This window comes from Podarcis raffonei, chromosome 5, assembly GCF_027172205.1.
Source record: "Podarcis raffonei isolate rPodRaf1 chromosome 5, rPodRaf1.pri, whole genome shotgun sequence".
Classification (NCBI taxonomy): Eukaryota; Metazoa; Chordata; class Lepidosauria; order Squamata; family Lacertidae; genus Podarcis; species Podarcis raffonei.
The window spans coordinates 70,186,202-70,213,692 of record NC_070606.1 but is presented as its reverse complement, the minus strand read 5'-3'; positions in this window follow the sequence as shown (position 1 = coordinate 70,213,692).

The following is a 27,491-nucleotide window of genomic DNA, read 5'->3' as shown; positions in this document are numbered from 1 at the left end:
TTAAGTATGAGGAAATGAATAGTTGCGATTATTAGATTATTAGATTATTAGAAAGTGCTTGAGGAAAGTACTGCAAGTTTGTAAAAAGAACTGCAGTCTTTCTTACAGAGATTTGGAATTTCATTTGACAGAAATTGCTCCTCATTTGTTTTATACACAAAATTATTTCATGTTCTCTCTTTTTAAGGAGCAAGTCTTCAGGCGCAAAACATTTACCTGTTGCTGAATTGTAAGCTAGGCTGCCAGAACAAAAGATATCTTAAATCTAAACAATGAAAGACTTTTTGTTTCACTTCTGTGATCATTAGCATATACTAAAATACAGAGTTCAGAATAGCAAAAAGTATAATACATATACGCTTAATCTAATGTACTGAATTTTTAGGGGAATTATATTTCAGGGAATTCTGAGTAAAATTACCTGTTTCAAAAGTCTCTGTTCTCTACACGTCCATACAAAAGGGGTGTTTATTAATTCTGAAGAAATGGAATACGTTACATATGCAATAGAGTTTATCAGTTGCCATTGTCTCCATTGACAATACCTTCCATGAACAAAGTAAAAATCAATTTACACATGCTAAAAGGAACAGAATCTGAATGTTACTATAATTTGGAGATACAGAAATTTAGTGTGTAATCTCCCCCCCCCAACCCCACTGAAAACCAATCTTTAGAAAGCTAGCCTTACTGAATTCAATGGAACTTAATGTGCTTCATAATGAAGCCTTAAGGGCTTTTGGTTCAAACTCTTACTGCTACTTGTTTTAAGGGGTAGAAGTGAATTTATGACTCAGTGGTAGCAGAAAAACTGGCCGTGCTAATAGACTAAGAATTCTACACATTCCATTCAGGAAGTATGGTTATGCTGAGATTACGACTCATGTATCACAAAAGCATAGATTCACATATATGAATATGAAGTTTGCTCTACTGTCCTGTATATGATTTCCCTTTCAGGAAGCAATTATGTTTTCCCAGTAGTGCAAGTATAGTAATTACAGCAAAACAGATTTCCCCAAGCAATTAAAAATGCTTATTTGTTGCCCCCTGCCTACTCTTTCCATTCATGCTCTTTTCAAATTTACTGATTATTTTTGCACTCATATCCTCTTAGTTCTGAGATGGTGGCTTGAAAAATCACACCATAACTTAATGTTCAAGAAGCTTTGGAACATAGAAAGTTTTCTTATACTGAGTCAGAACATTGGTCTGTCTAGCATGGCCCAGTCCACACTGACTGGCAGTGACTCTCCAGGGTTTTAGACAGTGGACATTCCCAGCCCAACCTGGATAAACCAGGCATTGGACCTGGAAACAGATACTCTACTGCTGAACCATGATCATTCAATACATTGCACAACGCATTCCACAATGGTTTGCCACAGTCAGCATACACACATAAGATGGCAGCCCACACACCTGTATCTGCCTTCCACACAGCCCTTACCAGCACCTTGTTTCTCTGTTCGTTCCCCACAGGGCCGTCTTAAGCATATCTGGCGCCGTGGTGCAAAGATCCCTCTGGCGCCACCCCAGTAACTCCAAAACAAGGGAGGGGGCGGTAGAAAATGTCCTCTGCCTTTCCCACCGCCCCGATCCCCGGCATGGTGGTGGCAATCAAGCAGGAAAATGTGCTGGCAGACATGTTCTCTCGTGTCGGGGCACCCGAGAAGGCAGCCTGGGAAAGCTGCATGCCACCTTTCACCAGGAAGCAGGAGGAGGACAACGACCAGGAGCAGGGCCATCTTTAGCAGATGCAGATCCCTCTGTGGGAATCGTTCTCCTCCCGCAGAGGCTTGGGAAGGAAGCTGCACACCCGCCAGCCATATAGTTGGTGGGGTGCAGCTGGCGGGCATGCAGGGAAAGGGGAGGCTGCCAGCAAAGCGGCGCAGCTCCCCCACTCACTAGGACGCCCTTGAGAGGCCAGCGCCCTGGCGCAACAAACCACTAACACCAATGGGAAAGACGGCTCTGGTTCCTCATCTCTGATGCTTCATGCAGAAAGCAATGAAGGAACCTTGAGCCAAATGATGTGCCCAGATCGCTGCACAAATCGCCCTAGGCACCCATTGCCCATGGTGGGAAAAGGAGAATCCCACCAGCGATATGGATACCTCTCCCCTCCTTTGTTTTAGCATAAAACAATCCCTCACGTAACCAAGCATATAACAGGAATGGTGGTTCAGTCTTCAACTCACGGCCTTTACTTTCCTCCAAAACCTCTCTTAATTTCCTTTGCCCTCTGTTATTTTTCTTACTTTTGTATCGCTTTCAAGGAAGGTCACACCTGATTAGAGCTATTTTCTCCACTTTATAGCATTTACCCAGGCAGGGAGGATACAGTATGGGCCTCACGGGTACCTATAAGGCCCAGCCTACATGTGACATCCTCTCAGCTTCCCACGCCTGAATGTTTTTTGATAACAAGCTGCATCTCATCCTCAAAGAGCCAGGGTATCTAACCCCTTTAAAATGCATAAATAGCAATCCATACAATCCTGGTGCAAAGGATACCCTTCTGCCATTTTCTACCAGCTTCACCTTGGAATAAGTAGTATCTGTTAAAGGTAAAGGTAAAGGGACCCCTGACATCTGTTATCCCCCCCAATTGTGTTTTCCTCCCCCCCCCATCCCTCTTTAACTCTCCAAGCAAGTTAACAAAGTTCCAAAGGATTTTTTATTTCTTTTTTTTTTACATTTTGAATGTCTCATTTCACCCCATTCAGCTCTCTGTGTGTCTATCTAGAGTCTACAACCCTCCCATATCCACATTTGGTACATCGGCCTCCTCCTCCTCTCAGCATTCCCATTTGTTTGCAAAGCAATTTCCCCTAATATAATATGTCTGGTTGCTATTTTCATGAATAAGGCACATTTTACCCTCATATATGGATTTTTGTGCACATTACTTGGCTGGAGAACTGCATTGCAGTATTTGGAAATGTTTCATAAATTGTTTTGGAAAGGGCAAATTAGGAAAGATCACCTTTAAATGCAAACTGGAACAGATTTCTCCCCTATCCCTAGACGTAAGAATGAGAGATCTGAACTGCGCTGAAGGGCAGAGGAATAAGCCTGTGTCTTTGGCTGGTTTTTGTCTGTTTCCTACACACATTTTCAAATGTGCATAGGGAAATGCAATACAGGAAACTTTAGCAACCTCTCTCTTGCTGCAGGTTCAGATAACAAAGACGATCATGACTGCTCCCAGAATACACAACTGCATAAAAAGAAGCCAGCAATGATGGAAGTTGAAGATATACTAGTGGGTGGGGAGCAGAATAGTAGGGGGAGATGAAGACTACAAAGCAAAGCCTAATTTGGGAACTAAGCTTGGGCCATCACTAAATGTTTACTTTCATTATCTAATGTGCCAGTGGATTTGAAACACCGGGGTGGAATTTCGAGACTTTGCAGATCATTTAAAAGCTTAAGAGATTATCAAACCAGTCATTTAAAATGACATTTTCACTGTGCAAATATTTGTCTATTAAATAGGCTGCATGGCACAGGACCTCATCAGCCTTGGCACTGTTACAGGATCTTCATACACTCCAAACCCCACTGTTTCCTCATAAAGCTGTCAAGTCTTTGTTTAATGAAACATATATAAACTCAATGATGTTAGCCATGTCTTGGCAAGTTAATTCATTTTGCCATTTACTCAGCGACTTCTTCTAGTGGGGTTTTTTTTTTTAAAATCAATTTATCATTTTAGGAACACCCCGGCATTTTCCCAGTGCCTTAACGATGTGAAACCTAAGAACCTGTTTAATATTCAAGTAATCAAAACAGTTCCCTATATAAAGAACAAATCCTGTTGAAGTCTTATCATGTTATATTTAAGGCAGCAGATTATTTGAGTTTTCATTGGGTAACAGCAGCTAAACACGCCACATTAATAACCTCAAAAAATATTTGAAATGGATTTCTTGATATTCTTTTGGCCAATCTGCTCTGCTGTAAGCTTGCTTTTAAACCGTAGTCCCCAAATCTCTTAGCCCACTGAAAACAACACCAGAGTGAGAAAACAGGAAAGTGTTATTCAAAAAGTATCTGTTTTTTCATAATAAAAGTCCAGCTGAAATATATCTCACAAATGTGACTGCACATTTATTTCGAAGAGAGAGCCTCCACAATTTGAGAGGCTTGGTAAATGGACTGAAGGTTTCGTAATGCAAGATTTTTAGAAAGATGAATAGAGGCTTTTACAGGGAATTTTGCCTTCTGTAAAAATACCCAGGCCTAAAGCAAAAATAGGTTGGATAGTACACTCAGTTAATCTGGTACACTTTTTACCTCTGGAGAGCAGGCTTCAAATCTTATTTAGGTCATAAGTGTGTGTCTGGAGGGGAGAAAAGGAGGGGGTAGATTGGCTTGATGGTCTCAGCATAGCTCCTGAGGGATGATTGTCCACAACATACTCCTCAGCGAAAAAATACTACTGTAAGCAGTCTCTGTGCAAAAGAAAGAAAGCAGATGCAATGCAGGTCAGGACCAGGGGTTGTTTAAGAACATTAGTTATTAGTAAAGCCTGTGCATTTTCAGCTGTGAAAATAAAAACATGATATGGGTATGTTGACATCAGTAACCCAGTTTGTCAGGTTCTCCTGACCCCAATAATTGTGAATCTGAAATAGCAACGGTGGTGTATTCAACCCAAAATTGGAATTGCTTTCCAAGAGATAAATGCCTGATTCTGTCAGTTCAGGTTTTTAAGAAGGTTGTGAAAACTTAATCAGTTTTTGCATTTAATAGGGATGGATGGATCATGTCAGTTACACATTTGTTTATTCAATTCTACCTGGTTCTGCATTAATCTGTCTGTCTATCTATCTACAGTGGTACCTCTAGTTACAAACTTGATTTGTTCCGGAGGTCTATTCTTAAACTGAATCCGTTCTTAACCTGAGGTACCACTTAGGCTAACGGGGCCACTGGCACGTGATTTCTGTTCTCATCCTGAGGTAAAGTTCTTAACCCGAGGTACTACTTCTGGGTTAGCAGAGTCTGTAACCTGAAGTTTTTGTAACCCGAGGTACCGCTGTATATCTATCTATCATCTATCTATCTATCTATCTATCTCTATCATCTATCCATCTATCATCTATCTATCGTCTATCTATCATCTATCTATCTATCATCTGTCTATCATCTATCTATCTATCATTATCTATCTATCATCTATCTATCTATCTATCTATCTATCTATCTATCTATCTAATCTGTCATCTATCTATCATCTATCTAACTTTCCATTAAAAAGCCACATTGAAATTTGTATTGAAATTTGTAATTTATATAAATATGTAATTTATTATATATTTCATCACAAAATGCTTATTTGGGTACATATATGCATACAGATAGCTGCACATTTATGTATGTATGTATGTATGTATGTATGTATGTATTTTATTGCTTTTATATCCCACTTTTTTCCACAAGGATCTCAAGGTGGCATAAATGGTTTCCCCCCACCCCCCATTTAATCTTTACATCAGCACTGTGAGGTAGCTGAGGCTGAGAGGTGGTGACTGGTCCAAGGTCACTGAGTGGGGATTTAAACCCTGGCCTCCCAGCTCATAGTCCATTACTATGCCACAGTGGCTGTCTCTCTATGTATGTTTATAGAGAGATGGAGAAAGGTGAACACATGTTTTATCCTAAAACATGCATTTTATAAAGCATTTTGGAAGGGGACTTTCTTTGAGCTGAGAACTGTAGTGCAAATTTTGAAGAACTGCAATAGCCAAAGGAAGAATTAAGTTCCAATCTGCACATTAGTCCCGAAGGAACGGATTAGGTCATTTCACACTGGAATTAGAAATTGCATTCCTCACACATCCCCAGCTTTTAGTTGAAGGGTTTTTGCTGCTGCTGCTGCTGCTGTTCATGTGTGTTTGTGTGGGGTGTTGTTGTTTTTTGTTATTGACTATTAGATTTTATTGTACTGGGTCTATTAAAGTGGACTGCTTTATTGCAAATTGAACGGTGTGTTTTAGTATTTGTTGTAACTTCCATCCAGACAAATAAGAGGCATGGTCACAGTTCAAGGACACATTCCAGCAAGGCAAAAGCACTCACTGGACTTAAGAAGTAGGGCTGGGGAGGCTACCACATAGACTCTCATGGGCTAGGGAGAGGGGTGAATTTGGGCCCCCAGGCTTGCATTTTGCCAGTCCTTCTCTAGACTCAAACTACACAACCTCAGCTGGGAAGCTGAAAGCAGAATAAAGTAGCAAGAGCTGTGGGTGGGTACTCAAATCCTGTATCCCAGGCACCCGAACCTTTATCCCTTTGATGGTCTCTCATATTATCCCGGAATGTCTGGCACCATAAAATTATCAGCTCACATTTTGAACAGGGAGTCTTTGGAATTGGCTGAGCAATAAATACACTGTACATAAAACTTTTCTTCCTGGGAAAACCAAAAGAAAGAAAAAAGAAAAACGCCACACTTTTTGGTTTGGTTGGTGTTTTTATTATTATTATTATTACAGTGGGGAGGAGAATATTTTTATTTTTGGGAGTGGGGCGTCCGAATCCCATAGAATTTTCTGCAGCTTTTTTTTTTTTTTTTTGTAAAGAGGAAGTAAGCAAAACTTAGCCAATAAATTATTCACGAGGCGTTCTTTGTCCAGCTCTGTTTTTATGATACTCCTTGAGGTTAATTAAGCCTGTGGAGAATTTTCAAGTTAAGGGGGGAGAAAGTTATGGCAGCAAGAAATAACATGTTTGTTTGTCATTAGTTTGTGGCTTTGCTCTCTTGTGGCTTTTTCCCCCCTCCACGAAAACCACCCTGTGCTAAGCAAAGCTAAATGCCCATATTGCATTCTGGAGTGGCAACCAGCTGTGACTCTTTGATATGCTTCCTTGCAATGTAGCTATATGAAGTTTTGCACAGGGTTCTTTTTCAATTTTTTGAGGGGGAGGAATGGAATCTGTACCGAGAAAAGACTACAAGTCTTTTCTCCCCATCCCTCTCTGCAACACGAACAGCACTCAGACAGAATGAGTGCTGTGCAAATACCAAGTCTTCCTTACCTGATATTGGCTCCAGGAATATTACTTTAATGGGGATCAGACAGCAAACTGAATGAAGCTTTCTAGTCCTCGTTCTATTGGTTACCTCCCCCCCCAAAGAGAATGTTCTTTGGAGGGGGCTGGGTGTTCAAGCTGTAATTTTATTTAGATTATTCATATCCTGCCCTTTGCACGAGCCACGGGCAGTTCACAATAAAGCCAATAGATATAAACCCATGAAATGCATAAAAATAATGTGGCAAATAAAACTTATAATAGCAAATAATGGAATGTCAACACTAGCTGTAGGTCCCTCCTCTGCCAAATGCCTGCCAAAACTGGTGCCCCTTAACCATATATAATGATGGAAGGATGAGTTCATCTCAGGAGAGCCACATATGAGGAGATGCCACTAAAAAGGCCCTTTCCCACATCCCTACCCCGTGTATACTGCAGTGGGACAACCAGGAGGACCCCATCGGTTCATTGTAGAACACAGTCAGGTCAATCTGGAAGAAGGCAGCTTGCAGATATTTGGTTAAGGAACTCTAACATTATATCATAGGGCTTGGTGTGCTCTGGGTACTACTTGGAAGTATGTAATCACTACTAGTGGTTGGTTAGTTTCCAATACAATATGTCAGGGTTGGTGTTGACTTCTGGCACCCTTGGGTAGGTGTCAGGTCTCAGCAATCGTTGCTTATGATTCTATTATGTCTACCCTACATATACACCCCCCCAAAAAAAACCCCACAATCTGGCCCAGCACACTTGTCAGTGCCACATGGCCAATTCTACTCACCTTTTATTTTCCCACAATGCCCCTGACCCAGCTTAACTCTAGGGCATTGTGAGCAATTAAAGGGTTAGATAGAGCCAATCACCCAGTTACGGTGACCACTGTAGTCTGATAAATCTGTCAGAACCCACTGCCAGAGAATGGGTCCACCAGCTAGCCCTATGGGTATATATCCCTCTAACATAGTTGTACTGTAGTGTCCAGAGAGTGGACCTCCTGCACAGAGTGTTCTAGTCTTCTATTAATAATGGATTGGATATCATTAACGTCCTACTGGACTTTTCTCAAGGGCCTTCTTACAGTGGGTCTAGATTAGGACGATGTCATCAATGTATCTCTAAGAAAAAGAGAAGCATTTCGGCAGTGTTTCTATTACTTTTGCACACATGTTCTCCAGTCAATCTTTGACTGGATATAAATCAATATAATTCTGGTGATTATGCAATGCAACATATAAAACATACACCTGTTAACTGGCTCCAGGGGTTTTGGTGTGTGTCTGTCTGCAGGGAAAGCCACTCAAATCCAATTTGGAATATCAGCTTGATAACTTCCACTAGTTTGTCTAGGAAAGCCTCTTTTATTTCTTACAGAGGAATTTCATTCCAATGTCCTTTACCTTCCCCCATAGATGACTGACTTTAAACCCCCCCCCCCCACACACACACAATGTAACATGAAGCTTTCCTTTTTAAAAAATGACAACAAAAACTGGGAAGTGTGGTCAGGAACCACATTCAGTTTCTTGGAATGAAAGGCTGCTTGTGAGAAGATAGCTCTATTGTTACCATTATTTATATTAATAGGAAGAATACTTATGCAGGATCCCAAGGCCCCCTGTGGATGCACATTGATTTCACACACATTTCTATCAGCTCTGCTTGAAACCACATATTAAAACCCACCAATCTTTCCACTACTGCCTGATGAAAACCTCAACAGAAACAGCTGCATTTCACATGTGGTTTAACTTAATATCCTAGCCTGCATGTATAGAACTCCACTGCTTTTTAAAAAGGAGGAACAGTCCTCTTTTGTTTTAAATTGTGAATAAGGGCAGGTTTGAGAACACAATGAGGCTGATAGCACTTCATTACTACAATGTCCTGAATGACTTCCTTTTATTGCATGTAACATGACAACGGGAGCATGTGTAATATTTGGCCAGCGCATAAAACTGTTAGGCAGCGATGTTGTAAACAAAACCCTGAAGCATTTCAGAGGACAAATGGCACTGAAAAACCTTGCAAGCTTAGAATGAAAATATATCAATTGAATTAGTTTATCACATGTGCTTCCTGGTTTCCTAGATTCACTTGGTTACTGGGTTGAGTTACTTCAGGTAATTCTGCAATGCTGCTGTTTAGTTGTCGAACACTTAGGAATCAAGTCCTTATGAATCATATTCTCAAAAAGGAGAGGAAATGCTGCCTGTTTTCTCTACCACTGGGTGACTGTTTGTGTTTGATTTATGTGTTTGACTCATGGGAATGGTCTAGGAAATGCTAAAGTATGCACAGGCTTCTAAAGTCAATCCAGACAAATGGTTTTTGGAAGTGTCAACCAGATCACCTCTATCTATGTGCAGTGTATCTGAAGAAGTGTGCATGCACACGAAAGCTCATACCAAGAACTAACTTAGTTGGTCTTTAAGGTGCTACTGGAAGGAAAAAAAAATTTTGTTTTGACTATGGCAGACCAACACGGCTACCTATCTGTAACTGGATATGTGCTTGTTGACATTCCAAAAGAAAGGCTAGTGAAATACAACTAACCCTTGCAGAAGCCGTGCTGGCTCTGCTTCAGCAAAGCTTGTTCTACATACTCCTCAATTTTATTTTTGACAATCCTTTTTTTTACCAGTTTTCTTGGAACAGACATTAAGCTAACCAGCCTGTAGTTTCCAGGATCATCTCCCTGCATCCCCTTTTGAAAATTGGTGTTACACGTGCCATTTTCCAGTCCTCAGATATAAAGAAAAAGTTATACATTTTTGTTAAAAGATTTCACATCTGAGTTCTTTAAGAATTTTCAGGTGAATGCCATCCAGACCTGGCAATCTGTTAGTTTTCATTTTGTCTAAAAGACCTAGAACTTCATCTCTTGTTGCCTCTGTTTGTCTTACTTGCTCACTACGCTCTTGTGCAACTTAGTTCAGCCATACGATTTGCCCTATGTCTTTCAGTATGACGCACTACTACAAACCATGGGTTTATCTCAAGTCTGATGATACTTCTCCCCTTTGCAAGGCAGTGATGTCTAGCTACTTTTACACAAAGACATGAAGATTTGAATCTAAAATAGAGGAAAGAATGCTTGTTAGGAAATGATGGGTACATTTGTTCCTTTAGTCATTGGGGACTGCAATCGCAAAATAAGATTCTCTGCATGCTTGCTAATCCATGGTAGCTATTTCTAGAAGTAGCTTGCTGACCTCCCCCTTGGCCTTTCCCTCCTGGTAAATGGCAGAGAAACCTCTGCTGGAAAGCTAGTATTGAGACTGTTCCCAAGTGGGCAAGATGCCTCTGCTTGCTGCACAAATCAAGCTGTCACATAATAATCACTTACCATAAGATAGAGAGGGTTATATAGATCAGTTCTGAAGCTCTGGCCCAACGTAAGGAATTTGTCGATAATATGTACGTTCTCTCACATATAGCACACCCACACTTCTAATGGCTGTCCTCCATGATAAATTATCCAAGACATTACGATCAATAATTATACAAGATGTCTTTGAATGCTCATCTAAGGCTGGCATGACTCACATGTTCACTGTTTCCCTGCAAGCTGAGATGTTATGTGCGTCAAGGTAAACAGTAGGCATGCTTTCACAGTTGCACACAGTATGACAGAAACAGAGTTAGACTCTATTCTTATAGTGAAGTGCCTGTGCATATATGGACATAGGAAGTTGTTTTATTACTGAATCAGACTACTGGCCTATCCTGTCCATCAGGAACTGGCTGCCAGCATCTATTTGGGATCTCAATTCCTGCTGAGATCCTTTCAATGAAAGATGGCAGGTATTGAATCTGGGACCCCCTACTTATAAAACATGTGTTTTTACCATGTTTACCCTCTTGTAAATGGAATGTACACTTATGCATTCAAAATTACATTCCATCAAATCTAATATGTGTGCATCCAGAAACCTTTTGGGCTGTTCCTTCCTTCCTTCCACCATGTAGTGGCTGTTGGTGTTTGATATAGCCATATTGATCTAACTTTAATTCACTTTAAATTATGGGGTCTGCACAGATCCTAATGGGTGCAGGAGGTAACACATTGTTCACATTCAACTATTCCCCCCCCACACCACCTTTCATCCTTTGTTGCCCTGAAAGTAGGATTCATAATTTCACCAGGTTTGCTTGCACTTTAAGACTGCATAAGGATGAAACAGTGAAGCAAGACTAGTAAGAAAATGAGAAACCTGGAAGGAATTAAGGTTCTACTGGGTGTTATGAAAGCCAGAGTTTCAGAGAAACCAGGAGTAAGTAAACTATTGGACAAATTCTGACAACTTAATTGGATTTGACATGGATTTGTTGGAGCCTGCGAGTGCCTCTGCACCTGGCAAAAGCAGGCAAATGCTGTTATTTCATCAACATTGAGCAATGGTTAAATATGATTTGATGTAAGATTTCCCCATAAAGCTACATGGCTGTAAGTCAAGGTGGTAAACATGGATTATTAGAACCTCCAAAGTATTGGAAAGGCCCAATGGATTGTTTATATTCAGTCGCCACCTCGAAAAAGGATAAAAAGATTCTTATTTTATGCTGGGGCATAAGAAACATGCCCCTTCCTGCAAGAAGGAATCATGCTACCGACCTGTGTGCTTCTTAGAGATATTTCAGCAAAGTGTTTTACTTTGTTCATATCACATTATCATACCTGTCTTTATAATGGCAAGAGATAAAGCTAAGGAAGGAAAGCTTTTTAGTGGCCGAGGTCTTCTCAGTGTGATCTCTTGGGAGTCGTTCTCTTCCTCACACAATGAGCAAACTAATCCATTAAGGTTAATGGAAAATAAAATATGCATTACATAATGCACCAAATTTGTTCCTCAACAACAGCAATGTTCATTGCATTATATGCACCTTATTGTTAGCACTGTGGGTGAATAGAAAAAGTAGAACCTTATAACTCCTTAGGTCTTCATAAAGTTAGTCAAGAGTGTTACCAGATTCATGCCTAATATGGAACTCATTCACTTTGAGAAAGATGTATTATATTTCCAACTTAAGAGTGATAAGTCAACATGTGTTTCAAAATCCTGTAGATGTATAGGAAGATGTTCTTCCTTCCTACAGATTATTTAAATCTGGAACAATACTTCATAATGGTAGGAAGAACCCTTAGAAACCATTATAACCAGGACTGGGCTTTTTTCCTTGACTATTTATTTATTTATTTATTTATTTATTTGCTTCCAACTATTCTTCTGAAGGATTGAAGAAATTAATATATTTCTATCCACCAAAGAGCACAAACAAAACATAAAGGATAGAAACAGGAGCAAAGGGGTTTACATTTTAAGAGTCTTGTATCAAACGAGATCTTACTATTTCAAATAATTGCAACAATTTCCATTGAGTTAAGTGCAACAAGTAACAGACAAAATCCAGAAGTCTACAGTAGATATGTGAGGCCTTCCCAGCTATATCCTTTCTACTGCAGAAGCATTCATTCTCTACCCTTCAGAAAGGGGTCTGCATTTAGGAAGGAAAATCAATAAACCCCCACTCACAGACCACCCACACACCCCTGTATTTAGATGGACTCTTTAGCTCTACCCCAATATATTAGGTCCCAAAATATCCAATTATCTTCCATTTATGGCAGTTTTGTCCTTGTTTTCGTACTGCTGAGCAGCACAGTGTACAGCAAAGATGAAGGTGAGATAACAGTACCATTGATCATATAAATTGAAGTTGACTCATAGCTTTCAGTACATGGAAAGTAAGTAGCAGGGGTAAGTGACACCCACCTGAGATCATCATCTTGTGGTCAAGTACAGAGGAAACTCTAAATATTGTTGTCAAGGGCAATGTAAATGCTATGCGTTCAGAACATGAAGATTCACAAACCACTATCAAGGTATAGCATTTCTAAAGAGTCATATGTGGGTGGGGGGACTGGCATTCTGTATATGACAGTTACAAGGTATATTATTGCTCCCCATAGAAAGTAGAAGATAAAGGGAAAGCTTCTGAACAATACAGAATACCACCCCCCATAGCAGATGACCGAGAACAAAAGGTTTAAGCAATGGAACAGACTGGTCCCAGTAGATGTTTTCCATCAAAAACATAAAAGGTTAAACAAAAGAGGTCACAAAAGTACACACTATTAATATAATGAGAGAGAGAGAGAGAGAGAGAGAGAGAGAGAGAGAGAGAGAGGTGTCAGTGAATTAGAACTGAAGATCTCCATGTCACTTGAAACATAGGCTTTGGGGCATGCAATACACAGTGCACAGTGTGGAGTCTGCTCATTTGTATCAGATTAAAAAGAGGGTCTCAAGCCGTCAAGTACCACAGTAGCTAAAACCATCTGGTAATTGAATGTCAAAAATGAACTCAGTTCATGGTGGGGTTTTCAGAGTCAAATAAGCTTTGCAAGCAATTCAAAGCCTGCCTTCTTGGTGTGTTTTTTTAAAAAATCATAATTAGTCCCCCGCCCCAATAGAAATAATCTTTCACACGTTAAAAGGAATTTGTAAATGCTACAGCAGAAGTAGGATTAGCCCCCATTTGCCTTTCAATTATTGGATGATTGAAGGTTCTTTCTTTGCTTCATGCTGCTTGAGGTATGGTATGGGTAATTTGGAGCATCAAAATAGCATTTGATTTCTCTTTCCTTCCTTTCTTCTTTCTTTCCCTTCCTTCCTTTATCTTGTCCTCTTTATGTAAGGTAAATTCCAACCAGCCTTGAACAAGAACTCTGAGTGGTTGACAGTAGTACCTAAGAGAGGAAAATGTGGAAAGACCTTTCTTTCTTTCTTTCTTTCTTTCTTTCTTTCTTTCTTTCTTTCTCTCCCACCTTCATGAAACCAGTGCTGTCCAGATCTGCCCTCTAGTTTCTCCAAGGTTTCCTTCCTCTGCAAAAGAAGTTTCCATTCTTCTTCCTTGCTCTCAGGACACTTTAGAATTTTTTGGGGGGGTACAGTGTTTTGAGCTTTATCACTAATAAGGTAAGGTGTGCTGAGGGTACCGTGGTGTTGTTGTTGTTTCAATTTCCTATCTACAATCACCAAATTACATTCACCCAAGGCAGGTTACAACAATTTATATACAGATTAATTACAGACTCGAGAATAGACTGTGTCCTAAAAATATACACCTCAGATTTCAATAGCCAAGGTAACAAGATATGTTTTTGGCATACAATGGAAACTACAGATTGAAGTTGCCAGACACACCTCTACATGGGAGGAATTCTACAACTTAGGGATCGCCAGGGAGAATGCTCTCCCCTTCGATGCCACCCTCATAATTTCTGATGACAGTGGAACTACCAAATGGTCCCTCTCTGCAGATCTTAACACTCAAGTGGGTCAGTAGGGAAGGAGGCAATCTTTCAGATAGTGTAGTGAGGGCTTTAAACACTTATGTCAACACTTTGAATAGGGTTTGGAAATTAATTGACAACCAATGCAGCTATTTTAAAATGGGTTGTGTGAGTTCTGAATGGAACCCTAACTAGTAATCTGGCTGCTATATTTTGCACCAGTTGAAGTTTCCAAGTAATCTTCAAGAGCACCCGCACACTGAGTGCCTGGCAATAATTCAATCTGTAAATTATTGTGGCCACACCTGGTGAACCAGTCGTAGCTGGAAATGGGCACTCCCAGGCATCAAAGCCATGTGAGTCTCCACAGGCAATGTTGGATTCGGTTGGACCTGTTTCCAGGGGAGTGAACCCCATTCAGAACAGGCCATCCATTTCTTCACCTCCTGGACTCAAGAACACATAACACCTGTATTCAGTCACAGTGTATGTATTACATCTTCATAATGTCTTTACAAGCCAATAATGCTTGTTTCTAAAATCATCAAGCTATGGCATCTACAGGTAGAGCTAGGAAAGACCCCTTGTCTGAAACCCTGGAGCCCCACTGTTTGTCATTGTAGGCAATATTGAATGCAATGGACCAATTCCCTGACTTGGTATCAAGGAGCTTTCTGTATCTATGGGTAGACATGTGTTTGATGTGCATGTATGAAATCTCTGACCACGATTTTTCTCCATCCTAGCTAGAGACCTTCCCCACTATGAGGTTTTCATTTCCTTAGAAGCAGGATAAACATCTGAGGCATTTTAATAATTCTGGGTATAATTTAGGCTGCGATCCTATGAACTCTTATTTGAGGCCAGGTACTATTTAACTCATTGCAGCTTACTTCATGTATGGGCTGTTAGTTTTTTCTCTAGATGAAAATTGACTGTCCATCCATCTGCAGAAGAGCATCACTAAACCATCAAAACATTATCATGGCAGACTAACATAAAAGCACTAAATTATAACATAAAATTATAAAACCATAAAATAGAGAACAAATAGCCAACATCATGTCAAATTAATTCTCTAGAAATCCTTGGTGAAACAGGAACATTTTCAGCTCGGACAAAATAACACAATTATAGAGGCAAGTCTGATTTCCCTAGGAACAGTGTTCCAAGGTACAGGTGCCATATACTAAAATCTTTAGTTTGCATAGAAGCTAAATAGTTATGTGATAACTGTGGGGCAGTCAGGAGGGCCTCGGTAGATGAGCCTGGTTATCTGGTCAGTTTATAATGGACAAGACTGTGCTTCATATAACCTGGACCAAGGCCATTTGGAGCTCTGTACATTAACAGTAGTACCTTGAAACATAGCTGTGCAATGTACTGGCAGCCAGTACAGAGCTTTCAGCATGGGTGTAATATGTTGCTATGGAGCTGCTCTGGCCAACAGTTAGGCTTTTGCAGAATTGCCATGTTCTGCCTCCAGTATGCCTCTGAATACCAGGTAGGGTGAGTGTTGTTTTGTTTAGGCTCTGCTTGTGGGCTTACTATGGGCACCTGAGTAGTTAGCCGCTTTGAGACTCCTTAAAGGGAGTGAAAGGCGGGATATCAAATCCAAACTCTTCTTCTTCTGAGTAGCCACTGTAAGAATACGATAGGTCTTTGGCCTGATCCAGCAAGGCTCTTCTTATGTTTGTATGAATTCCCAGCTACACAGAGGGACCAAATACAGCCATACACTTATTTCCCATTACCACCAAAGAATACAAGTTGCATGCACATATGAGCTCTGTTCAGTCCTTGGGAAGAAGGCATGGTTGGGGTTGAGGATAACTTGTTTCTAAAAATAAGGGATAAAATTTCTTGCTCATCCACTGTAACTGTGAGAGCATTTGTTATCCTCAGATGCAAGCTTGCAAAGGCTTTTGCAGAAGCACATCCCATTTCTTTTTCATTCTGTAAGAAGCTAGGTTTGTGAGAGCAGTGAGGTTAGATCAGGTTAATGATGAACTTGACTTCAAAAACAAAAAAACATGTTGTCTCGGTGCAGAGGCTTACACATACAATAAAAGCATTCCGAAACTCGACACTGCTTCTTCCGTCTGCCAGGTGACCTGTTCACACAGCCAGCTCGCAACACTTCCCCCCCCCACCGTTCCACCAAGACAACAAACTGACAGCAAACAAGCCTTGCCCATTTTGCATACTCCAATCTACCATTTCAAACAGAGTCCTTTGCTTTTTATCCTAAAGTGGTACTTGTTAAAGGAGCTGTGACCACTCAGGCTGTTTCCTTTGAGGATGATAACACTGCTGCAGAAGCTTCATTATTATGCTAATCGAGCACAGTCTGAGCAGCTTTCATAACTGCCACATTAAATCATCTACCAAGGGGAAGCCTCAAGAGCCATTTACATTGCACCATATGCATATTAATGAGGCTGGAAGCTGCAGAGTTGTTTTCGAAGCAAGAGGCGGGTGGGTTGGAGGAGCACAGAATGTCGAATGTCTCGAAAACCCCAAGATGGTTAAACTTCAGAAAGGTGTCCCCTCCCCCCCATACATGTTCATCATCAAGGATTTGCTGCTCCTGTCAGTGAGGGGAGAAAACAGAACAGAGATGTGTGACACAAATGGCAAGATTTCTAACAAAGGTAGCAGTGATCTGGTGCAGAGGTTCGCACAAATCCCTCACCACAGTGCCAATCGCTTTTCCCTAGATCAGTCTTCTTCCAATGTGGGGACTCAGATGTTGTTGGACTACAACTCCCATAATCCCTCACCATTAGCTAAATTGGCTGAGGATGATGGGAGTTGTAATCCCAACAGCACCTGGGCAGCCAAAATAGATGAACGACATGGGTCTGGTTTAGGGGGACTAACCTGCAATAGGATGTTGTTGGACTCTCATCAGCTCCAGGAAGCATCACTAGCAGCCAAGAATTAGAGGAGTTGACATCCAGCAACATCTGGAAGCCACAGGTTAGCCATTTCTGCTCTAGATGAATACACGGCATGCACAGTGAAATCAGATCACTTTTTAATATATGGCCAGCCTAGTCCTACAAGCCCTGTTCCAGCCACCTCCTTCATGTGGATTGGAAGGGGGGGGGAGGCAGAGTTGCATCTCCACAATGAGGTTCTTGTGAGATCTCACAGTAAGATAATCGTGATTCTATGATCTCATGAGAGATGTCTGAACCAATTTTGAAGGCACGTCTTTCCTTCAAAGTATGTTCCTTTGGGCAAGTCTGTGCCGCTGCCATGCATTAATTCCCAGTAAGAGAAGGCAGGCAGCAACACTGCAGCTTACTGGAAGGGGCAGGCACAAGGTCATGGTGAGGGCAGCAGCACCTTGGCCCTGCCACGCAGCAAAACCAGTAAGCCACAGCAATGCTTCTGATGGGAGGTCAGTGATGTGTTGCCCCACCAACTTCTACTGTGTCCTTGTTGTGGGAAACCCTGAACTGTGTGATGCGCTGGTTTACTTTATCTGATTGCTAATTCTTGAATCTTGCACTTTTCTTTATCTCTTCCTAGACTATGGGTCCGATATGAGCTCGGATTCCCTCCTTCTCTGCTTCCTGCCCCTTTGAAAACACACAGCAAACATAATTCCCGAGCGATATAAATTAAATGTCTTCATAGCCCATACATAGCATGCTCTGTATTGTGATTTGTTTGGTAATGTGTCGATAGCCTGCTTAGAACTTGACGACCTTGTTAAGCATGTTTTAGTAACTTTAAATTCCTTTCCAAAAGAGCCCTTAGATTTACACTTAGAAATGGCTCAAATAGATCATTACAATGGGTGCTACAGCAGGCAGATGACTCCGTGTACATGCCTAATTAACTCTTTAGAGGCATCTGTAGTGGGTTGAGCTTGGTGAACCTCAAACTGTTTCCATTTAGGTTTAGGCCCTGCTATTTGGTTTAAAATGCCCAAACATAAAATTAAAATGCACTGAAATGTTTAAAACATTGAATTTCAGTTTATCTATTTCCTGAGCAATATATGGTGCAATATTTTCCTTGTACAACATGCAGCAACCATATAATCTAAATGCAACAATTGCAGAGAAAGAGAGAATATTTTATTTGCATCCCCACTGATTATCAGTTCTGCCAAGTGTTTCCCTGAAAGCTTGTACAAAAAACCAGCAGAATACAAATTCAATTCTATATGCCTGGGTGTGACACAATATCATTGTTAAGAAAGTTGAAAGCAAGCAAGCAGTGCATTTTGAAGAACTAATTTATGTTAAGAAGTGCAAATATATAATTGGAGTTGCATTTCTTTAGGAATGTAATCCTTTTATAGAAATATTTCATTACATACCATGAGGAGATTAATCATTGCCAAATTTAGAAATGGGAATGAGTGGAAGCAGAAGTTTGAGCTGCTTAACCATTAAACTTGGTAGCACAGACAAGCAAACCAAAGTCTTATTTTATGGGATTGGCCTTCTATACAATGATAGTCAAATTATTAATTTATTTAACAGAACCTTTGAAAATTTTTCTGGAATTTGTTGACAGAATTCCCCAAATATAATTAATAGGATTGCATCCATCTATTATTTCTCTTATGCACATGAAAGGAGTTATTCCATTAACTGAATATACTAGTCCTCCACTAACAGAAGAGAGGAAGTGAAGAGTATTGATTTGGCTGGCCATTGTAAGAACAGGATGTTGGAATAGATGGGCCTTCTGGCCTGATCCAGAGGAGCTGTTCTTATGTTTTTAATCTCCCCATCTCCTGCAACAGAGTATTGAGCTGACCACTTGAGAACAGGATGCTAAACTAGATGAGTCTTTGGCCTGATCCATTAGGTTCTTCTTACACTCCCCCTGCAGCTTCTCATACAACCAGCCACATTGCTCTGGAGGGTCCCCTCCAATAGATTTTTTTTGGGGGTGGAAGGGGTGTTTAAAGAGGAAAAGAAATCAATTTTCCCCACTCCTTCATTAGAAGAGGCATCTACTGGATCGAAAGCGCTTTCCTTTGCAGAACAATTGGATTCTATTCATAATGTTCTACAGGGCAAATGAGAATGGCTACTTTGCAGGTTTTACTCACTCCCAAAATGGAGCTTTCAGTTTTTTAAATAATGCCAACTATGTCAAGGTTAGTCTTCTTTGCCAATATATATCCTGCTGGTTACAAATGAAATGTTTGAACATTATAGGAAAGTAGAGGAATGGACTGGCTATAGATTGGAAGGTTGACATAATGGTTCAAAGTCAACATGGTGTCCATATCATTAACAGATATTCAGGGGAGAAGGAAAGGGCCCAGATAGGTGTAGGAAGGGTGGAGATGCTCTCCTTCTAGACCTCTATAAGTATGTGAATGTAGCAAATACCAAGCATGCATTATCTGTTTACAGTTATTTAGAGAGTTTCCTGGAGATTTTATTTATTTATTATATTGGTGGGGAGTATCAACATACGTTGATTAGTTTGTAAAGTGTTTGACTCTTCTTACAGATTTCCCTATTCCACAGGCCTTCTGTTGAGAATTATGCCATATACCCATGACCCCAACTAGAACACCATGAGAAATGCTGCCTTCCTAGTTGCTCCTTCCTATCTGGGCTTTTTTTATATATAAAAAAAGATGGGCTCCAAAAATAGCACATGCAACCATTTTATCTCTGTCCCTTATTTTCGCTTGTTGTGGCTTCTTGGATGCATGACTTTTAGAGAAGAGGAAATACAGTGGACCAATATCTGTTTGCAATTGCTGCTGACTATGGGATCTGGATGTGCCTGCAAGAGAAATAGTTCGGAGGCAGCTGTGGCTATATTTTGCATTCTCTGTGGGTTTTCTTATGCAGCTGTGCTTGTCAATTCACCCTGTGTGGGCGCACCATTATCACCGGCTTGCCTGGCCTTCCTGCTGCCTACCTAATTGTGTTTGTGGAGCATAGCAAACTGAACAAATTATTTTCAAGTTCTTATCTTTTTCTTGTTATTCAAGGGTAGCATGGTTCAGTGCATGCTGTTTAATTTTACTTACTTTGCTGGCTGATTACATGCCAGAAACCAATAGGAACAGCTTCCTTATCAAAGCATTGTATACGAGAGAAATGTTGCAAAGTAGATACGGGGTGGAGGATTTTCACAGATATTTGAAATTTGGGAAGGGCTGCCACTCCATTTTGTCACTCAGATTTTTGAGTGACAAATTGCAGATCTCCTTATTTTAACAAACAAGCATTAATTATTTTTCATTTCAGGATTCCATTTGTCTTTGTCACCAAACGTCTTGCAAGCTAGTGTGTTGTAGCGGTTAGAGTGTTGGACTTTGATCTGGGAGACAAGAGTTCAAATCCCTACTCAGCTGTGAAGCTCACTCAGTGGCCTTGAGCCGGCAGTTGCAAAGCTTTCCTGGAACACCCTGAAACAATGTAATTTCTGACCATTTTGGGAAGAAACCATGGAGGTGACCAGGAGTGGGTACTGAAGTGTGCCTCTGGCACTACCACCACTGAATAATATAACTCCTCCCCTAATTAAACAAATTGGGTGGTACTCAACTAAGTTTTACTCAGACTAAGTTAGGTCCAATGATACTGTCAATAAAACTTAGCTGAATGCCATCAATTCACATGAAGGGGGTCTTCTGAATTCATTTTGGGGCAAATAGAAAGTGAATCAAAATGAAGATGATGGACTACACCAAAATGGTGGAATTGACTGGGAAAATCAGAAACCAGAAAGAGAAGAACTTTAAGAAGGAATGGGAAAAATTCACAGTGTACTTAAGAGAACACTGTAAACAACTGCCTTAAAACTTTGGCAGGATTTGAGGTAAAATTGGATTATTTAAGAAAAATAGAGAAAATAAATGAAGCAGTGGGAAAAGATTGAAAATGGTAACCATGGAAAGGTGGAGGAGAGTCAAAGGATTCAGGGAATCCTAAATGATGTTTATTGTTTGAATTTAAATTTGCAGTGTAAAACTCAATAAAAAAGATTTATAAATGGAAAAAAGAAAGTGAAGCAAATAGGCCCATTTGGCTCCATTTGCTTTTCTCTCAAAGCTAATAAACACCCTCCCTGTGAACTAACTAATTTTTTTAAATTAAATTTTGGAATTCAAGTACTTGGCATTCATTGATTGCTTTGATTTATCAGGGTCAGATCTAAAATTACAAGAAGTCATAAGCTGTCAGATATGAATTACCATTTCATAACTATCAAGTACTGTCACTTATCAAATACCATTGCTTATTATCTATCAAATGGTATAAGATTAAAAATGCCATTACATGTCAACTATCAGATAGGATCTAATATTAAACACCACTCTGTGACAACTATAAAACACTGCTAATTATGATGTGCAAGTTGTTGTCAAAATACCTTTGACGTTACTCTAGGTAGTTTCAAAGCACATGAGAAGCTGCCAGCTGAAAGATACAGTAACTTGCAGGCCACTAGAGACCTTCCTCTGGAATGGGCAGCCACAGGGACATGTTTGGGGTGTTTCATGACACACTCTTCATTAATAGCCTATGCAACCCCTTGTGGATTGAGTGTTTATCCTAACACAAGCCTACAGAATCTTCAAAAGCGTGTACAGGATGTGGTTTAGCTAGATAATTTAAGAATCTGAACTTAATGGTCTTACAGTGTCACTGACCCTCTTTAGATGGTTATGTGTATGACTTTACTTACTTTACTTACTTCACAAACTGAAAATATGGGATCCCCTGCTCATTATATTGAGTGGAGCCAGCCCTGCACTTTATTTATTCATTTATATTTGAGGTAAAAGTCATCATGCAAATCATCGTGATGCGGAATCATATCATCTGGTCAATACAAAATAAACTTACATGGCATCTATCAGATGATGCAAAATATCAACTGCCTGATACTAAATATTTTAATAAAACATTAACTATTACAGTCAAGACCTGGAAAAAATTCCAATAATATTTCATCATTTCATTCATAGAATATTCAACTTCATTGGTGGAGAAATGGATTTTCAAGAGAACAAATTAGTTTCAGTCATATTATTGAGTGGGGTATAGAAGACACTTTTAGAAGACATCTGAAGGCAGCCCTGTTTAGGGAAGCTTTTAAAGTTTGATTTATTACTGTATTTTAATATTTGGTTGGAAGCCGCCCAGAGTGGCTGGGGAAGCCCAGCCAGATGGGTGGGGTATAAATAAATTGTTGTTGTTGTTGTTGTTGTTGTTGTTGTTGTTGTTATCCTGTAACACACTCACCAGCTAGCCTACAAACTCAAGCCTATGTTTCAGCTAAACCAGCACCTTTTGGTTAACTTCACTGCTGCCACCAAGTGGATATCTTGGGTTTGTTTATTGGCTGCCACTGCTAAATAGCCTTGAGGACTTTGTTATTTTTTTCTGTGTTTTTCACTGTCCCAGCCCTACTGGGTAAAATGGCCTATTAATTAGCCATACTAAGGCCTCAGACTTATTTCAACCAAACTCGGTTGTTTCTAAATGTTACTAAATGTTTTTGTAGGTAACAAGTTTTGGAAAATATGTTCTCACTCCCCCTTATTTTCCATTAGAGCAAAACAGAAACAATAGAGAAGAATACAACCTAAAACTAGACTACGTTGTTTCATTAACCAAGCCAATACTTAACTTTAGTTCAGCTTCTGAGTCCGCTTGCCTGCTAGCTTCTTCTGCAATGTTCCAACTTCCACAGTATTCTAGCTCATTGGTTTCAGCTTTGTTTGCTTTTGCATTCTCTCTCTCTCTCTCTCTCTCTCTCTCACACACACACACACACACACACACACAGCACAACCCATTGGCCCATCATGTAGCAACCTTGCCATGAGGTATCCTGGCCTAGCTTTTCAAAGCGAAGAGCAGGCAAGTCACAAAGCAGAACCAAGTCGCTGTTTGAAGCAGCAGCCAAACGTCTTTTGCTGTTGTGTGTTCAGATCCCGAAACCTCCCTCCTTAAATAAATACACATTTGATTCAAATTTTAGTTTTGGTTTTTGGCAGAATTTAGGCCACAACTTTATTGATTACAGAAAGTGAGTGGTTGCATAGGCTCTGGTTCAACTAGCTCCCTACACCCTTGCAGGTAGCGCTGACCCAGAGCTCTGTCGTAGGTCAGCCAAGGGTAAATGCCTGAGGTAGGTGAAAAGCCTGGGAGCAGACTCTGTTCACTCCCCAGATGCTCCCCTGGACTCAGGAACAGGCACAACCCCCTTTGGGGGTTGACCAAACCAAGTTGATTCCCTGGATTCCTTTAACGGAATACCCTTCACATAGGGATGGCGAGACCGTTCTCCCATCCCTATCACCTGAACCAGTGCCTATCCGCAACCTTACAAGTTGTGACGTTTTGCCACGCAGCAGGAGAAACCCAAATGGCTCCAGCCAATCAGCCAAGTGGGAAAATTCCTGCCCTGCCCCTGTCCCAATGACAGATGACACACAACGGCATAACAAGGTCAATCACAAAAGACCCTAAATATAGGGAGAGGTGGGCGGGTGCTCCAATGCACGAGCCGAAAGAGGAAGCTCTGGGTCATGTGCATGGGTATATATACAGGACCCTTGATCCATTTGCACTGCAACCCATTGGCCAGATCGAATCCAGCATTGAGGGACCTCCAATTGGGCGTTGTAGCTATCCAAATGACCCCACCCACAACCAAGAGGTCAGTCTCATAGATTTCACCGCAACACATGCCCTCTTTGAAGGAGGACACGGTTTGCAAAATAAACTCAAAATCCCTCAGCTACTCATTGAAATGTAAACCCATCATCCACCCCAAAGTGCTCTGAGTTTCACAGGCCTCCCCCAAAGTTGTTGAGAAGGAAGCGGTGGGGAACTTCTACCAGCCTTTCTTTCTTTCTTTCTTTCTTTCTTCCCGTGTCAATTCATCAGTGTTCAAATCCCAGTATCACGTGAATTCAGAACTTACACATTGATGATGCTGAAAATAGAAATTGTATTAATAGACCTGGAAAACTGAATACCCTTGTAATGGAAGAAGTACATATGTAACATCGTTTCCTAGCTTGGTAAGGTGAGTTATTTCACCTGAGGGACAACTTAATACAATAGAGTGCATAAATCTGGAATGCTGCCAATACCTCTGTATTCAAGAATTTCATTCACATTAATAAGCTGACGGTGTGTAGATCTCAATTAGTAAGATAAGCTGGAGCAATCAGAGACAATTCAAGGAACACATAGCAGATTTCACTGATCTTCATCTTTAGGCCATGTGTACAATGTTTAAAATTTGTAGGTATGATGCACACAAACACAGATTAATGAGATGGTGACACCCTTAATATTTTGAAATATAGAAACTGGAAAAGTGACAAAACACCTACGATAAATGAGTGGCAGGTCCAAATGATAGAATATCTGCAGTTGGCTATGATGACAGGGAGAGTTAGAGGCTATCCAAAACAGAAAGTACAGAAAGAATGGAAAATCTTTAAAGAATATCTGGAAAACTATTGTAATAATAAACATCTCCTGGAAGAACTAGAATGATTCTTGCAAAACAAGAAATATAATGTTTTTGGTATCTGATGAAAACAAAGAAAGTAATACAACAATTTGGAACTGTGTGAGAAAAAATAATAGAAATAATAATACAGTGAGTCTAATCTGAAGTCAAATGTGTTTATTTTATTTCTCTCTTTTTAATTTCTTCCTTTAACCTTTTTTCTTTTTCTTTTTTCTTTTTCTTCTTTTTCTTTATACTCTTTTTATTGGTCTTTTTTCTTTTGATCTGCTAAGAAAGTGATAAAGAGACAAAAGCTAAATATGAATATCTGAGTAAGTTAAAGTGATGTTCTGTAACTTGTCAATCATTGTTAAAGATGGACAATTGTAATGAATTGATGTAGTTACTGTAGTTTTTCTTGTTATTGTTGAATCTTAAAGTATGTGAAACTCAATACTAATACTAATAATAATAATAACAATAACAATAACAATAACAATAACAATAACAATAATTTGAAATATAATGAAGGAAATGTCCATACCAGGCTGCTAAAAACTAGTGTTATTTTTCTAGAGACACCTCAGTCATTGCCATTCAAAAGCAATATCTCAGGTTCAGGCAGTGTGATGGAATGCTGTTACTTCCATCATTTGTTCTCCCTTTCTTGCACAGTCTAGAGGCCATAATCAAGGCACAAGAATCTGCTTATTCAATTCTGATTATAAGGTTAGACCAAATATTAAATAATGCTTTCAGAAAATCACAGTGTGGCTACACTGTTGATCGAGACATACTACAACCAGCACATAACTTAGGCACTTTAAGCTTACACTGGCTGCCCATTAAGTTACTGAGCCAGGTTCAAAGTTATTGTATTAATTTATGCAGCCCTTAGCAACATGGGGCTGAGATAGCTTAAGGACCATCTGATGCCTTATATCCCAGCCTGGTCACTGAGATATTTGGGGGTCTGGTGGTGGTCTCTGGTGGTCCAAACATAACTGCTAGAAGCCATACATTCAGTTTTATGCTAAATGTTTATTGTTTTTCCTGTACTGTATAACACTTATAAACGTGAAAAATTAAGTGGTATATAAATGTCTTAAATAAATTAAGAGCTACAGGTTTTTTATGGGCTTTGTATTAGTTGCATACTGCTCAATGTGTTATGCTTCCTAATGTGCTTAAAGGTAAAGGGACCCCTGACCATTAGGTCCAGTTGTGGACGACTGGGGTTGTGGCGCTCATCTCGCTCTATAGGCCAAGGGAGCCGGCGTTTGTCCGAAAACAGCTTCCGGGTCATGTGGCCAGCATGACTAAGCCGCTTCTGGCAAACCAGAGCACCGCATGGAAACGCTTAGAAAAAACAATTAATTTGTGAAGCCTTGACTTAGTTTCTTCAGTTAGAATCTAAAAGAATCTTTGATTACTACAATTGGTGTAAAGAGACTATTATAGCAACTTTGTAAAGGTATCCATATTGGCAACTGTGACCAATAGACATTAATGACTTCCAGTGCAATCCTATACATGTCTACTCTGAAGTAAGACCTATTGGTTAGGTATAGGAATGCACTCTTAATCATTCCCTTCCCATCTTAACAATCCTGCAACTTTGACACTTCTTTTAGATTTCTCTCTTATGCTATTTTATGGTTAACTCTCTCAAATCCTCACATAAAAAAACAAAAGAAAACAAAAACAAAATTATATCTGTAGTGTCGTTTTTATCTCTCCACTGTGTATATTTATACTATAACATATTCAGGTCAGTGACTTTCTTTCCTTTTGTTTTTATAGTGATGGGCGCAATGGGACACTATTTATGTTTGATTCTATTAATAAAAGCTACCATTACTGAAAATTGGCTTATTCATTTTCAGTGCATCCACAATGGGATGAGGATATGCGAAGAGAAATCAATAAAGCAGATTTAAGGACACAGCATAATTGTAAACTTTTCAACAGAAGAGACAGAAAACATTAAGTGGGTTTGTAATGCAACCCAAGGAATGGTGACTTGAATGTACAGTAGTAGATTTCCGTCACTATTTATCAAGAGACTGAGAGATAAGATGGTGCTAGAACGTGATTGGAAAAAGTAATACATATAACCGAAAGATAAGTGTGTTTAACAACTGACTTTATCAAAGTGAGTTGCTGCAAATAGGATGTAGAACTGCAACTGGTGATTTATTCTACTTGAGAAACAATTCATTTTGTGTCACATGTACTTCATTCCTACTTCTTTTTCAAAGTAAATACAACTTGGAAGATGTACTTCTGCACACTCCGAACTAGGATAAATTCATTCTATCCCAGCTGCAAATGGAACTATTTTGGTATGATTCTTAACATTCTTTTGTATGTCAAAGGTCTTTATTAAGGGATTCTGAAGGGACTCACAGCAAAGGCAGTGACAGAGACATGTTGCCTATAATTCTTAATAATAATAATAATAATAATAATAATAATAATAATAATAATAATTTATTTATACCCCGCCCATCTGGCTGAGTTTCCCCAGCCACTCTGGACGGCTCCCAATCAAGTGTTAAAAACAGTACAGCGTTACATATTAAAAACGTCCCTGAACAGGGCTGCCTTAAGATGTCTTCTGAATGTCAGGTAATTGTTTATCTCTTTGACATCTGATGGGAGG